General features: G+C 41.3%; 1 pseudogene; it reads right to left on the reverse strand.

Moving 5' to 3' along the window:
• Positions 1–14,516, reverse strand: part of LOC121269375 — a 209,043-nt pseudogene that overhangs the window by 142,735 nt on the left and 51,792 nt on the right.

Genomic DNA, 14,516 nt, shown 5'->3' on the forward strand with positions numbered 1-14,516 from the left:
AAATGACTTAGCCTCATACACTTAAGCCCTCATCTCAATGAATCTTGGGCTCGGCACAATGCTGAACACTTCTTCTGTAGCCTTTATCTCCTTGCTTACATATTCGGGCTGGAGTCCTCTCCCCATTCAACGGATCCTTTTTCCCACCTCGAATATTCTCCCTCCACCTGGACCCCTCCCTTTGCATTCTTACCTTCTCATTATGATTTCATTGGGACCTTTCGGCATGACAATAGTCGTCTCAATTTTTCTACTCCTCTCACCCAATTACAACTGTATCTCTCTCAAATTGCTGCACTCCGTTCTCTCAGGTCCAACCCTGACATTGCCATCAAACCCGCTGACAAGGGTGGGGCTGTTGTTGTCTGGCCCACTGATCATTACCTCCCAGAGGCTCAGTGTCAACTCACAGACACTTCCTTATATCTCTCCTTGGACCATAACCTGACCACCGAACATCACGCCATTTTTTCCAGGACTCTTACGGACCTCATCCTCTCTGGACATTTTCCTTCCACAGCTCCCAACCTGATAGTCCCCCAACCTCAGTCGGCCCACTTCTGCCTCTGACCCAAAATCCACAAGCAGGACTAACCCGGCAGACCGATGGTGTCAGCCTGTTCCTGCCCCATGGAACTCATTTCCTGCTATCTTGACTCCATTCTGCCTCTTCTTCTCCAGTCCCTTCCCACCTACATCTGTGATTCCTCTAACACCTACATCATATCTACAGTTTCCAGTTACCTGGCCCGAACCACCTCCTCTTCACCATAGACGTCCAATCCCACTATACCTCCATCACCCAACAGGATGGTCTGATGTCTCTCTGCTTCTTCCTCGAACAGAGGTTCGAACAATCCCCATCAACCATTACTATCCTCCGTCTGGCTGAACGTGTTCTCACACTGAACAATTTCTCCTTAAACTCCTCTCACTTCTTCGAAATAAAAGGTGTGGCTTTGTGTACCAGCATGGGACCCAGCTAAGCCTGTCTCTTTATGGGATATGTGAACATTCCATGTTCCAGTCCTACTCCGGCCTCCTCCCACAACTCTTTCTCTGGTATGTCCATGATTACTTCGGTGCTTCTTCATTCTCTCGTCTGGATCTGGAAAAAAAAAATACTTCCTTTTTCCTCCCCTCCATCATTTTCACATGGTCCATTTCTGACTCTTCTCCTTTCCTTGATCTCTCTGTCTCAGTTTCTGGTGATAGACGGTCCACCAATATCCCTTAACTGCTGAACTACTGCCACAGCTATCTCGAATTGCACTCCTCATATCACACTTCCTCTAAGGACTCCATCGCATTCTCTCAGTTCCTTCGCCTCCGTCGCATTGGTTCTGATGATGCTATTTCCTCTGACATGTGATCCTTCTTCCTTAACCGAGGTTTTCCAGCCCATCTCTCACACATCCACACTCACATCTTCTCCCTCCCAGAAACATGATAGGGTCCCCTTTGTCATCACTTATCACCGCACCAAACTCCTCATTCAAAGGACCATCGACCACCGTTTCTGCAAACTCCAGCATGATGCAACAGCAAAACACATCTTCCCTTCACCCTACACCCCTAGCGCCATTCTGTAAGGATCGTTCCCTCCGTGACACCCTGGTCCACTCCTCCATCACCCCCTGCACCTCAGCCCCTTCCCATGACACCTTCCCATGTAACCGGAGAAGATGCAACACTTGCCCCTTCACTTACCCTCTCTTCACCATCCAAGGGCCCAAACTATCAATTCAAGTGAAGGAGCATTTCAATTGCACTTCCTTCTACTTAGTCTACAGCATTCCTTGCTCACAATGCGATTTCCCCTACCTTGGAGTGACCAAACGCAGTCTGGTTGACCAATTTGCAGAACACCTTTGGTCTGTCTGCAAGCATTACCCAGACCACCCTGTTGCTTGCCATTTCAACACTCCATCCTGATCTCATGCCACATGTCCGTCCTTGGCTTGCTGCATTGTTGCAGTGAAGCTCAACGCAAACTGGAGGAACAACACCTCATCTACCGACTGGGCACTTTACAGCCTTCCGATCTGATATTGAGTTCAACAATACTTGATCATGAGATCTCTCCTTCATATGATGATTCCCACACTTTTTTGTCTTTTTTCCATTAATGTATAAAAAAAAATAATTTCCCACCTATTTCCATAATTTTTCAACATATTTCCATCCTTTGTTTTAATTCTAGCTTTTAGCATTTTTCGATTTCTTCATCCAACCCCACCCACACTAAGGCTATCTGTACCTTGTTAGCCCTGCTTTCTACCCTTAATTAGCACTTTCCTTCCTATAATATCACCACCATCAACACTTCTTTGTTCTTTTGTCTGTGACATCTTTTGGTCTTCTCCACGTATCATTGGCCCTCTATCCAGCTCTTCTTGTCCCTCCATCCCCACTTAAATCAGGTTATATTTCAGCCTTTTTTTTATTTTTCCTTAGTTCTGTTGAAACGTTAAATGTGCTCCTCTCCAGAGAGGAAGCAAGACCTGCTGAGTTTTTCCAGGTATTTTTGTTTTTGTTTTGGATTTCCACCAATGCAGTGTTTTGCTCTTATCTAATAACCGCCCATCGACATTCAATTTCATTATTTGCTGAATCCAGCACCATGAACATTCTGGGCGTTAACATAGACCAGAAACTGAACAGGACTTGCCACATAATTTCTTGACTACAATTCAGGGCCTAGCAATCCTGCAGTGTTCAACTCACCTCTTGGCTCCCAAAAGTCTGACCACCCAATAAAATGCATAAATTGGGACTGTGGTGGAATTCTCTTCAATTACATGCATGGGTGCTTCACCAACATCACTCAAGAAGCCTGACAGCATAAAGGAGAACTCAGGTCTCTTGATTCACACTACAACCAGAAGCAGCCGGTCAGCCAACTTTCAACGTGCCTTGGCAGCAGGGAGTACCAACTGCAATGTTCACCCCAGAACCTCACCAAATCTCCTTAGGCAGCACCTTCAAATCCTGCAACTTCTATCATCTAGGAAGGCAGCGGAAGGAGGCACAAATAAACCCAGTCCACAGAAAGTTCCGCTCCGACTTGAAAATAAATCACCTTTGCTGCACCCTCACCTGCCAAACTCATGGGACTCCCTCCCTCAGGGTGTACATTCCCGAAGTGAATTGAAGCGTTTGAAGAAGGTAGCTATCTATCACCTTTCTAAAGGAAAGTAGGCATGGACAATAAATGCTGGCCACACCAGTCACGTCCACCTCCTGGAAACGAAACAAATAAGTAAAACTCACGTTACAAGCGCATGGATTTGGGGGCAATAATTTAGGGTGAATTGACGTTTACTTGCAGCAAATTGAGCAGAAATGATACATAAACAAAGCATTGTTATGTCAGTAGAGGAGTGCTGAGCGAACAGTTCTGACTATTCCTTGCTTTGCTATGTAGGTTATTAACTTAGGCAAAGCGATATATTCATTTTCGCTGATACCACAAAGTTTAGGGGGAGCAGGATTTCTAAGGGGCATACAATCGCTGTAATTAAGCAAAGATAGGTGGACGTAATGGATAGGAAGGCAGAAGATGGAATAACATTTATAATGGCTCAGATCGCTCAATTCGGAACGAAAATTAGTGAAGCAGAACTTTTTAAAACTCGTTACTTTGAAAAAAAATCAATGTATAGAGCGGCCAATGTGCTAGTGCATGGAGGATGAAACGTCAGCATGTAATTACTTCAAGTGATAAAAAGAGAAAATCGCATATTGGCCTATTTTTCAAGAAAACTGACTTTGAATGACTTTGAAATGTCTCTTACCTCCAGAGCTTTGCACTTTGTGGAGATCACAAAATGACGACTGTGTGAATTAAGAACTCTATATCTAATTCTGTGTTTTTCTTCAACAAGAGGAATCATTTTGTTACATGTAATGACATGCCTGAGAGGAAATGGGAGAATGAGCACATTGCGCTAAAACACACTTGTGTTTACATTAAGGCAAGGAAATTATTTGGGGACATGCAACATTGGAAGGTGCTTGACAGTTTGTACACTGATTAGTTATTTATTATTGATGGACAATCTATATAAGTGGGAGCAGTTACGTAACTTGTAAAGAAGTTTTCTGTCTTGCAGGATAAAATTCAATGTCAGCATGCATGAGGTCTAACCGTGGACTAATTCCGCTCATGTTTGTCGTGGGTTCACACATTCATATGATTTGCTGTTGCCCGTTGACTACACATGAATCCAGAAAAAAATAAACACGTGAAAACTGTCTGTGCATAAGGAGTAGGCCAGTGTAACAGAAAACATTGAACCTGTGCGCTCTTTGCAATTTCTGAACAATGGATCACAGCCGCCTAGGCATGTTCTGGTGATGACAGTTTCAATAGCTCTCAACGCTAATTGTTTAGCTGGGGATGGTGCAGCCGTTCGGAAAAGAGACCCACCTGCGGAGGACGAGAATAAAGGGAACGGCCGAGGGGTAGTGCAATGGAAGCAATCGACTACTTACACCGTTTTTTTTTTTCAGATGGGGCAAAAGAATGATTTCCGCACAGGCCACCGCATCACTGATGTGGCATTTACAGATATGCATTAATAATTTCAAATCATTCCAAATCTATGGTAGATTAAGGAGAAACGGAACGTATGTTGTTGATTTTTCAATATCAAATGTTCATGCAAAAACAGGCGATTGCAACACAGACCCTCAAAAAAAATCCAACTACGAGTACGAGCTGATTATACAGTTCATTGCATCGTCTCAGCCATTCAGAGTAATCACAGGTGACCTTGGGATTCATCTGCACTTTACCACCGACTCAACATATCCCCATTTACCGACAATTTTTCATTCTCAGCTTTCAATGTGTTAAATAAATGTCACTTCCGCAATTGTTTGGGCTACAGAATTCCAAAGATTCACAACCGTTAGAGGAGAATAATGTCTCCTTATCGTAGCTCTAAAGATGACTACCTAATCCTGGGATTGCACCCTCGTGTTATGTCGATACGAGGGTGAAGAAGAAACCGCTCAGTGATTATCATGTCTAGCACCTGCAGCAGTTTGTATTTTTCAATACAGGCTGCTCTCATTCTTCAAAGCTTTCAGAGATCAAAGGCCCTATTTGCTCCGTTTCTCATCATAGCACAAACAATTCTACTCAGGGAACAATCTAGTGAACATTTTCCATGCAATCTCCAATATAAATATATCGCTCATGAATTATGAAACCAAGATTGCACAGAATTCTACTTGCGGGCTCAGCAATATTGTATAATGGCCGCAGAACTTCACAGTTTCTGTAGACCCATGCCGTTGTAATGACAGCTTGCACTTTCATTCCAAACTGCTTTCTGTGCCTGCATGCTGTCTTTCGTTGTTCCATGTCTGAGCACCTTAAAACCTAACAGAGACCAAAGCATTCAACCATGTGGCACTGTGCAAGTAACAACCTGCAAACTTGAAAATGCCACATTTAAATCTAATAGCAATTTTTTGCTCCTGAATTAATCCATTGTCCACCTTAACACGATAACACAATTACAACTCCACAAGTATTTTTGTACCTTAGTAATGCTTCCGCATAGCTGCTTATTAATTCCGTTCTTGGTATTCGAGGTAAACTATTCTGCTCCGCTTCGTTTACTTCATTTACTAAGTAACCTCAAAAACCTAAACAAGTTTGGACTTCTGTAAAACTAAACTGCTTTTTTAGGAATAAACACTCATTTTCAAGGTAGTATTAAGAAGTCCATAATTCCCGATTCCAACATTTTTGTGCCATTCAAGAAAAGTGAGTGTCTTGTATTTTTTTTCTCTCTCTCACTGTCACTCCGTACTTGAATAGCGGAGTTAAAGGAAACAACTTGTTGGAGCCCTTGCAGAATTTACAAAATTGTATGAAATCGCTGCACCCTGTCTCAGCTCCAAAGTTAACAACAATTGTTTTAACCATTCCCTTCCTTTATCACTAATCTTTTCATGCTTATAAGCCTCTTAGTTTAACTTAATACTATTTTGCAGTGCCTGTGCAAGCCATGGGTGAAACATTCTTGCCTGCGTGTATGTTTTTCAAGGAAATGCATTTTGTTGCATAAAATTGTTTATTGTTCCATAAACAATCTTTCAACGTTTATGTAATGACAGATTGCAGTTTATTTATTGCATTAACTTCAGTCAGTTCTCCACTGTTACCTACTTAATTGGTTTTGCTTAGTTTCTGTTTGTGATTGGGTTGTATCGCTTTCAATATTAACATAAAATTAAATTGCTTTATAATCACTTTTCCCAAAGAACATTTTACTTGTGAGAAGACAAATTAAGAATTCGTCATTTCGAAATAATTTATCTAATATAAATATGTTATATTATATCTAATATAAATATCGAATATAACTATGACTAATCTGTTCCATAACACATTCTGGAATAAAATATTCTGCCATCATATCTTCTAAAGAACACTTTCAAATTTGATTAGTTTGCTAAATATGAAGATCATTCTAGTCCGCAGTCATTAATTCATCGTTGGTATAAGCTTCAAAATTTTTGCTATAAGCCTCAATAATTCTCTTTCCAATGATATAACTGCTCTTCTGTTGCCTATAAAACACTCTCACTTCTGTTTTCTGACTCTTAACATTCATAATCCTCAGCTATACTTATTCAAGTTAACGTTTTTCTAAACAATTTCACTAATGTATTTATGTCATTATTTACTGTCACTTATTTAATTGTAAAAAAAGTTTTTCTAACTTTATTGCTAATCATCGTTCTGCATTCTCTCTGTCATTCTAAAATCCTCTAGAACTAGTTTACTCTTCAGCTTCATTTGCAATGTTTTTATTTATCCTCGATGGAGATTAGCTCTATATTTTGTCTCTTTTTGCACTAGTTGTTTACATTTTGTATTGTGGATACTTCACGCATCCTAATAACCAGCCTTCAGTTTTAGCGGTCTTTTCTACTACTCGTTGATAAATGGACATTACTCTCTTACCCATAATTGGGGTTAAGCTATATATTCATTGCTTTCCCACTCTCCTTGCCTTTGACAACATCACTATGCTGTTCAAACACTTGAATTGTCTGTTTGGATTTTTAACTTTCCCTTAGACTAAACACTGTGTACACCCCACAGTCAAACCACCCGCAAACCCTCTTGCTGCCTTCCATTAGACTAAAGCCTAGTCCACACCGCCCAATGCACAATTCACCAGAACATGAAACCCATTCGAGATACATGCTGTGAATACGAAAAGTAGGGTACATGTTTCCTGCCTAGTGGCGACCTCATTGAAACCCATGCTTCATCCGCCAATGTTTGAGCGACGCATTTATGTGCCTAATGTACTTGACCCTATGCTAACAGATAGGTGGTGTGTCAATGTTCGAGTGATTATTGCCTTCAAAACCCTACTTTTGAAATTACATCCCAACTCCTCACACTCAATTTATGGGTTCTACATATTTCGATGCTCCCACATGAAATATTGCAAGTTATCCCTCCCTCACCCTGCCCCACTCCCTATCCATTTTCTTCTAGCCCTGTGAAAGGATCTTCAACCATGTCACCGGACAAGTATATGCAACCCCATAGGGCGCAAGTATGGAGAGTATCATGTATCCCCCCGCACCGTCCCGACTTATTACCTTACTATTTTATCATGATCAGTGGATATACCAGTTCAAGAGGAATATAACTCCCAACAAATCTGCTTGCACTTTGTTCAAAGATGAGATTCATCCCATTCGATTTGTTCATGCAGTTCTTGGGTAATATTTTATGTTGTGCAAATGGCATCACAAGTAAATCCGGTCTGCAAAATTTCTGGTATAAAGTATCTTTCTATATCAAATTAATGGCAAGAATATAGTAACGTTTAAAACATTTTACCAATGCGTTTCTTAGCTAACTAAACCTCAAAGCCAATATAAAAAAAAAACAATCACATCCATTCGGAATTTGCAAGCCCCAGACTGGATGCATGACCAATCAAGAGACATATAATCGTCTGACACCTATTACACAAGAGACCATTCGGCCTATATTAACCGTGCAAACCATAAATTTCTGGCGAGGCCAATTCCACGTTCCCACAAAAGAAGTGTCCAGAGGGAAAAAGCTCTTGAATCAGATGTCAAGGAATGTAAACTATGTGACGTGGCTTTCTGCCTCAACAGCACAGTCAGATAGTGAGTTCCACAGTACTAGCACAGTTTGTGCAATTTTTTTCCTCATCTTAGTATTCCAGGATTAATTACTTTATATCTATGTCCAGTGGTTATTTGCAATTCAGTAGGTACTGAACAGCAGCTGGTAAACTGTGTTCAGAAAGTGAGGAGGGCCTGATTCCAGTGCGAGAAAAAGGGTCAATGACCTCATGATGTCAGTTGCAGGTAGCTAGATCTCTGTCCATAAAATATTGGGGTGGCATTAGGCTCCGCTGAGGATGGTTAGGATCTTCCTCGCTCTCGGGTTCTGAAGCTCCCCTGTCCCAAAGCTAAGGAACTATAGTTTGCTGAGTCTCCCTATGTTTCCTTCGTCTACTCATCCCTCTTCGCTGCGTCCTCCTAATCCTTCAACTCCCCACACAGTTGGCATAGTCTCCAAATAAAACATAACACTCATCCTTCCTGGACACTATTCAGCTTTCACCCCTGTGTTACGGGAAAAAAAAAATGGCTCCATCAAAAGCACCCTCTGAATTAGAGGCTAGTTCTCCTAATTAAAAAAGCAAAATAATTACTCTGTCCACCAAAATGATCAGTATCTGCAATTGAAAATATTTGAACTGCATAGCTGATCATTTGGTGTTAGCTGCAGTTTTAGACCCCGTCCAAATAACCTGTCCATGCAAAAATGCTCACCCCCCTCCACCATCGAAAATCTAGCTTTGAAGGCGTATTACTGCACTCTAACCACACTATTGAAGTGAGGTGGACAATTAATTAGCTGACTTGGCTATTAAATTAATATATACTAACGCACGATGGTTCCCCTCTTGTTGACATCGGCTTAATGGTGGCATAAACGGCAAAGGTCGACCTCATATCCCATTATATTCTACGTAAATCTGAATATGCTCTTAGCCTTGGGCGCAATAATTTGTCTTTAATGAAACTAATTAACGCGGAGGGTCTGCAATTTTTATGCCTGCCCGCCTCCCGTCTTACGCGAAGCTGGCGTGATCGAATCGAGAACGCCAACCAATGCCATCATCCCTGGCAATACTTTTCGGAGAAATGAACGGTCCAGATTTGTTATCTTTTTCTAGCTACTCTAGACAAATACTTTTTAAAAGAGGGATCATTTCACCAAGCAATCTGAAGATCCTGCAATGAGCATACAGTCAACACAGCTGCTCCAAACGAAATTTGCGTCCGCAAATTCTTCCGATGACAGAAATTACCATTTAGGTGGAAGGCAGTTTCTAATGTGCACTAATTTTTCATTTGAGAAAGCAATCGAGAAGGGGCAAGATAGAGGTTCAGAACGAATACAAATTTTCAAGACGTTTCGAAGATTAAACACCCATCGATGTTAAAGTGCTTAAGCTAATCCTAACACAGAATACGAAAGAGCTTGGGGCTTACAATTAGGCAGGCTATAACTACAGATCCGCAAGGGCCTATTGCAAGCACGCAAATAATTCTCCTCTCTATCAATGATTTTGACGAAGTCATTTGGTGCAGTGTATCAAGTGCAAAGGGGCCGAAAATTCTGCTCAATTTCGCTGCGACTGACAGCAACATTTTGCCAAAAGAAGTTGGAACTGACTGAGAAAATGCTGCCTTATGGGGCGGAATGATGCATCCGCTCATGGACTGCCGGTGCCGCAATCGGTAATAGACGACATTCCGACGTTTTGGACGCTCATCAGTGCATAGCAGATAATGCGCTATTTGGCTGGAATTAGCGTTAGGGGTGGCTTACAGACCGTCACCTCGCCCAAATTGTGCTGGTGTCCTGTCACGAAACATGAGGGCAACTGGAGCAAGGTAGTGGCTAGCATCTTTAAGGGCCCCCGGTACTTGACAGTGTCAGCTGACCTATCAGATGTTCAATTGTGTGCATCTACTTTTCAGAATGGAGATTAGTGCAGAAACAATTCTGATCATGGATTTCGATTTCAATTTCCGCTAAGATTAAGTGGAAATACTGCAAATATTAGAAAAGTGACCTAAAACGAGAAAATGCTGGAAGATCTCAGCAGGTCAGGTGATTTATTAGGAGAGTGGAACAGGGTAAATATTTCGGGTCCATGTGACTCTTCTTCAGAGCAGAAGAAAGTTAGATACTTCATGGTTTTAACATGTTGAGGAGAGGGTATGGAGGAAGAAGGCCAGAACAGAAGTTTATAGCTCAGGAGAAACTTGGCAAAGCTCTTAAGAGCACGAGACAAAAAGGGCCGTATTTTTGTAGTGCAAAAGATTTAGGAAGTTACTAATGGTGACAGAAAGATCAGAAATAAGATCGTAGTAATCTCAGAAAAAAGAGTCTTGGTTCCTTGATTCAAAACCTAAGTTATGGACTGGCTCTGCGGTGGGGAATGTTTTGGGAAAAGCAAAACAACATGGAGGGTTGATTTCATGATCTCAATATGTTCAATCTAACATTGAGTGCAGAAGTTTATAAATGCCTACTTAGAAGATAAGGTGTTGTTCCCGTAGGTTCGCAAAGCAACAAGAGAAACAACTCATCTTCCAATTAGGCACTACTCGGTCTCCTGCAATTAACTTGAATTGAACAAATTCAGACCAATAACTCAATACTCCATGTTATTATTTTTTCCCAACCCATTCCCAGGAAAAGTCCTGTCTGCAAATTGTTCTCAATTGCTCTTTTGAAAAGCGTTGGCCCTCTTCCCGCAATTCAGAAATAGTGTTCTCTAATTTGTATGAACCTCTTAGCACTTGCCTTAGTCTTTAACATTATCATTAATACTCCCTTTGTTTCGTGTCTGTGACATATTTAAAAAAAAACTGTCCTGACCTCCCGCCTATATCTGAACGTTTTTTTATTCCATCTGCTTCACCTGCTCTGTTCAATAACATAAGCCCACAACATTTCTATCTCACTTCAGCTTTGAAGAACTGTCACATCAACTCGATCGTAAATCTGTCTATACCTCCACAGGTGCTATCAGGGCTGCTGATCATTTACCAACATCGTGTTTATATTTTGAATATTAGATAATTTTAATATTCAAAGGTGACAGGATCTTTAAATTTCTGCAACCCTCCACCTTTTGACCATGAAGTGTTTTACATCTATTTGTCTGTGTCCACTTGATGTTCTACACCGCCCTCCTTGGGACACTCACAAGCTTTGTATCATCCTCAAATTTTTAAATTGCCCCCTGCGCAGCAAAATAGTAGAGATCAGGAACACTGGGGGCCCCAAAAGAGACCTCTGGGGAACTCCAGTAGAAAACTGTCTCCAGCCTGAAAAATATCCTTTGGCTATTACGCACTGCATCCTACTTTTTAACCATTTTTTTTTATCCACGTTGCTGCCGTTCCTTTTATTATTTAAGCAATAGTTTTTTCTTGTAATTATGTGTGTGCCATTTTTTCAAATGCTTTTTGAAATTTAATTTAAACAAATGAACAGCATTACCTTCATCAATCTTTCTTGTTGCATCTTTAAAAATAACGTCATCAAATTATTTGGACACGATTTCTCCTTTAGAAATCAAATCTTTCTCTTCCTTATTAACCCATATTGTTCCACTTGACGGCTAATTCTATACCGAATAACTGCTTCTAGAATCTTGTCCACTACTGAAGTTAAACTGACTGGTCAACAATTGTTGGACATATGCATGCAACCTGTTTGAACAAGGGCGAAACGTTTGCAATTCTGCAGTCCTCTGACACCGCCAATGAGTCTAGAGAAGACTGAAAGATTTGGCCAGTTCCCCTACCATTTCTAATCTCAATTTCTTCAATATTATTGGATGCATCTTAGCCGCTCCCTGTCCTTTGTTAGTTTAATTACTGACAGCCTATTCAATGCTTCCCCCTTCTAATTTTGAACCCTTTTAGTGACAGAGATTCCTCGTCTGACACCAGAACCTAAATAGCCTGTGCCTCCTTGCTGAAGCCAGATGTAAAGTATTCATTTAATAACACAGTCATGGCCCCCCTCGTCAATATGCAAATTCTCTTTTTAGGTCCTTAATCGGCCCTAGTCCTACTTTTAGCACCCTTTTGCTATTTAAATGCCTAGAGAATACTTTGGGATTCCCCTTCATGATGACTGCCAGACTTTTTCACAATCCCTGTCGGATTCTCTTAATATACCTTTTCACCTTCACGATGAAATCTCTGCATTTATTTTGTTTCTCAATCGTATTTCCTGCCTAATACCTGTAAGAAGCACATTTTTTCTTGTTTATCTTAATTTCGATCTCTTTCTGCATCCAAGGAGCTTTGGATGTGTTTGCCTTATTTTTCCCTTTCGATAGAATATACTTTAACTGTGAACGAACTGATTCATTTATGAAGGAGGTCCATAGTTCACTTGCATTTTCCCAGCCAATCTTTCGTTCTAGCTTATCTGCCGCAGTTCCTTTCTTGCCCCATCAAATTCAGCTCTTGGACGGGTAATTATTTTCACTCGGGATTGCATATTATTCATTTCCATCATTGTCCGAATACGCACAATAAAATGATCACTGTCCGCAAAACTTCCACCCCCCCCCCACCTCCCCCCCACCACCACCGGCAGTTGATCTAATTGACTCGCCTAATTACCAAGAAACATGTCTTTTGTTGTTGGACTGGACACATATTGTTGCAACCAATTCACCTCAATACTTTCTAGGAACTTTTCCAATCTCCGATCATATGATTAACACTGCCACAGTCTACGTTCAGATAATTAAAGTCGCCCATTATAACTGCTAGTTAGTGCCTGCATCTCTCTGTAATTGACCTGCTTAATCATTCTACCCCGTTCCTCTCAAGATTTGGCGTTCTATATGCTACACTGAGCAACTTAAATGCAACGTTTTATTTTCCTTAGTTTTAGCCAAATTGGGTAGTCCTTGAACACCCTGGCGCATCCTATATAATCAACACTTCCATGTCCTCCTTAACAAACAACGCGACCCCTCCGCCTTTCCTCCCTTTCCGATGTCTTCTGAACACCTAGTAGCAGACAATATTTAACACCCAGTTCTGTCCTTCATTGAGCCAGGCCTCTGTTATAGCCACAACATCATATTGCACATGGCAACAGTTGTCTGTAAATCCTCAATCTTATTTACTTTGTTCCGTGCATTCACATACATTTATAGTAGCCTTGATTTAGAATGTGTTAACTTCACCCATTCCAAGACGTTACATACATAGTATATAGTGGATATTTAGTTAATAAGAGATAATGTTTTACTACTACCTGTACCTCCCGGTGCTTTGTGCACCCTGGTATGCCTATCTCATATTTACCCTTGGTTCTCACACCCCTGTTGAGTTAATTTAAATCCCCCCAAAAGCACCAACAAGACATTCTTTACCAGCTCTGTTCAAGTGCAGCACATCCAGCTTGAACCGTTGTCACTCACCGAAGATCCAGTCCTAGTGTCCGAGTAACAGAAGGATTATCCTCCGTATCTTTGCAGCCTCCTAAAACGTGTTGCCCAATTTTGGTATTCACTGGTCATTTGACTGAGATCAAATTTGAGGTTACTATGCTAGAGTTCCTGCTCGCTAATTTTCCACCTTAATCCCTAAATTACGATTGCAGGACACATCCCCCTTCGTACCTAGGTCATTGGTATCATTGCAGACCAAGGCTCCTGGCTAATTGCTCTCCAAAGAAGAATGTCCTGCAGCTACTCTGTAGCACCCTCGACATCGGCACAAGGAGGCAACATACCAACCTGGATTCATGCCGATGGCCACAGAGGAGCATGTCTATTCCCGATACCAATGAATATCATACCAGCAAAGCTACTCCTTTATTCTAACTCCCCTCCTGTAAAGCATAGCCGCTGATGATTCCACATACTTGCCTCTGACTGCATTTCTGTACATGTTTATAGGGACCTTAAACATACACCCCCAAGTGACTCATTGCAATAAGACAATCTGATGTAATACGTTGTTAGCTGGAGAAAGAAATGGGCGCAGGCATCGTTGAACAATGCTTGAAAGAAAGCTTTGACGCAAGGTCTAGTCGTTAAGTCTGAAGCATCCTCGGCACGTATAAAATTTTCTAATTCAATGGTACATATAACAATTAAAATTCTCGGATTAGCCAAAAACTACATCAGCTTAAGGCGAGACTGAAACCACGACAGGATGCCTTCTGCATTGTGTACACATATTGATGGATTTTTGGGTTCCAGGAAAACGTAATCTCACCGGATGCACCTCTCATTCCTCCGAAAAGGTCGGCAGTTTTTATTGCACCGGTTTTTCCAGAGTGTCACTCATGGTGTCATTGGATGTGATGATATGGCAGATATCCGTATGCAGCTTACTTTCTAGAGGAACATTCATTTCTTGTGCCTCAT

Source organism: Carcharodon carcharias, chromosome 24, assembly GCF_017639515.1.
Source record: "Carcharodon carcharias isolate sCarCar2 chromosome 24, sCarCar2.pri, whole genome shotgun sequence".
In the NCBI taxonomy this organism is placed as follows: domain Eukaryota; kingdom Metazoa; phylum Chordata; class Chondrichthyes; order Lamniformes; family Lamnidae; genus Carcharodon; species Carcharodon carcharias.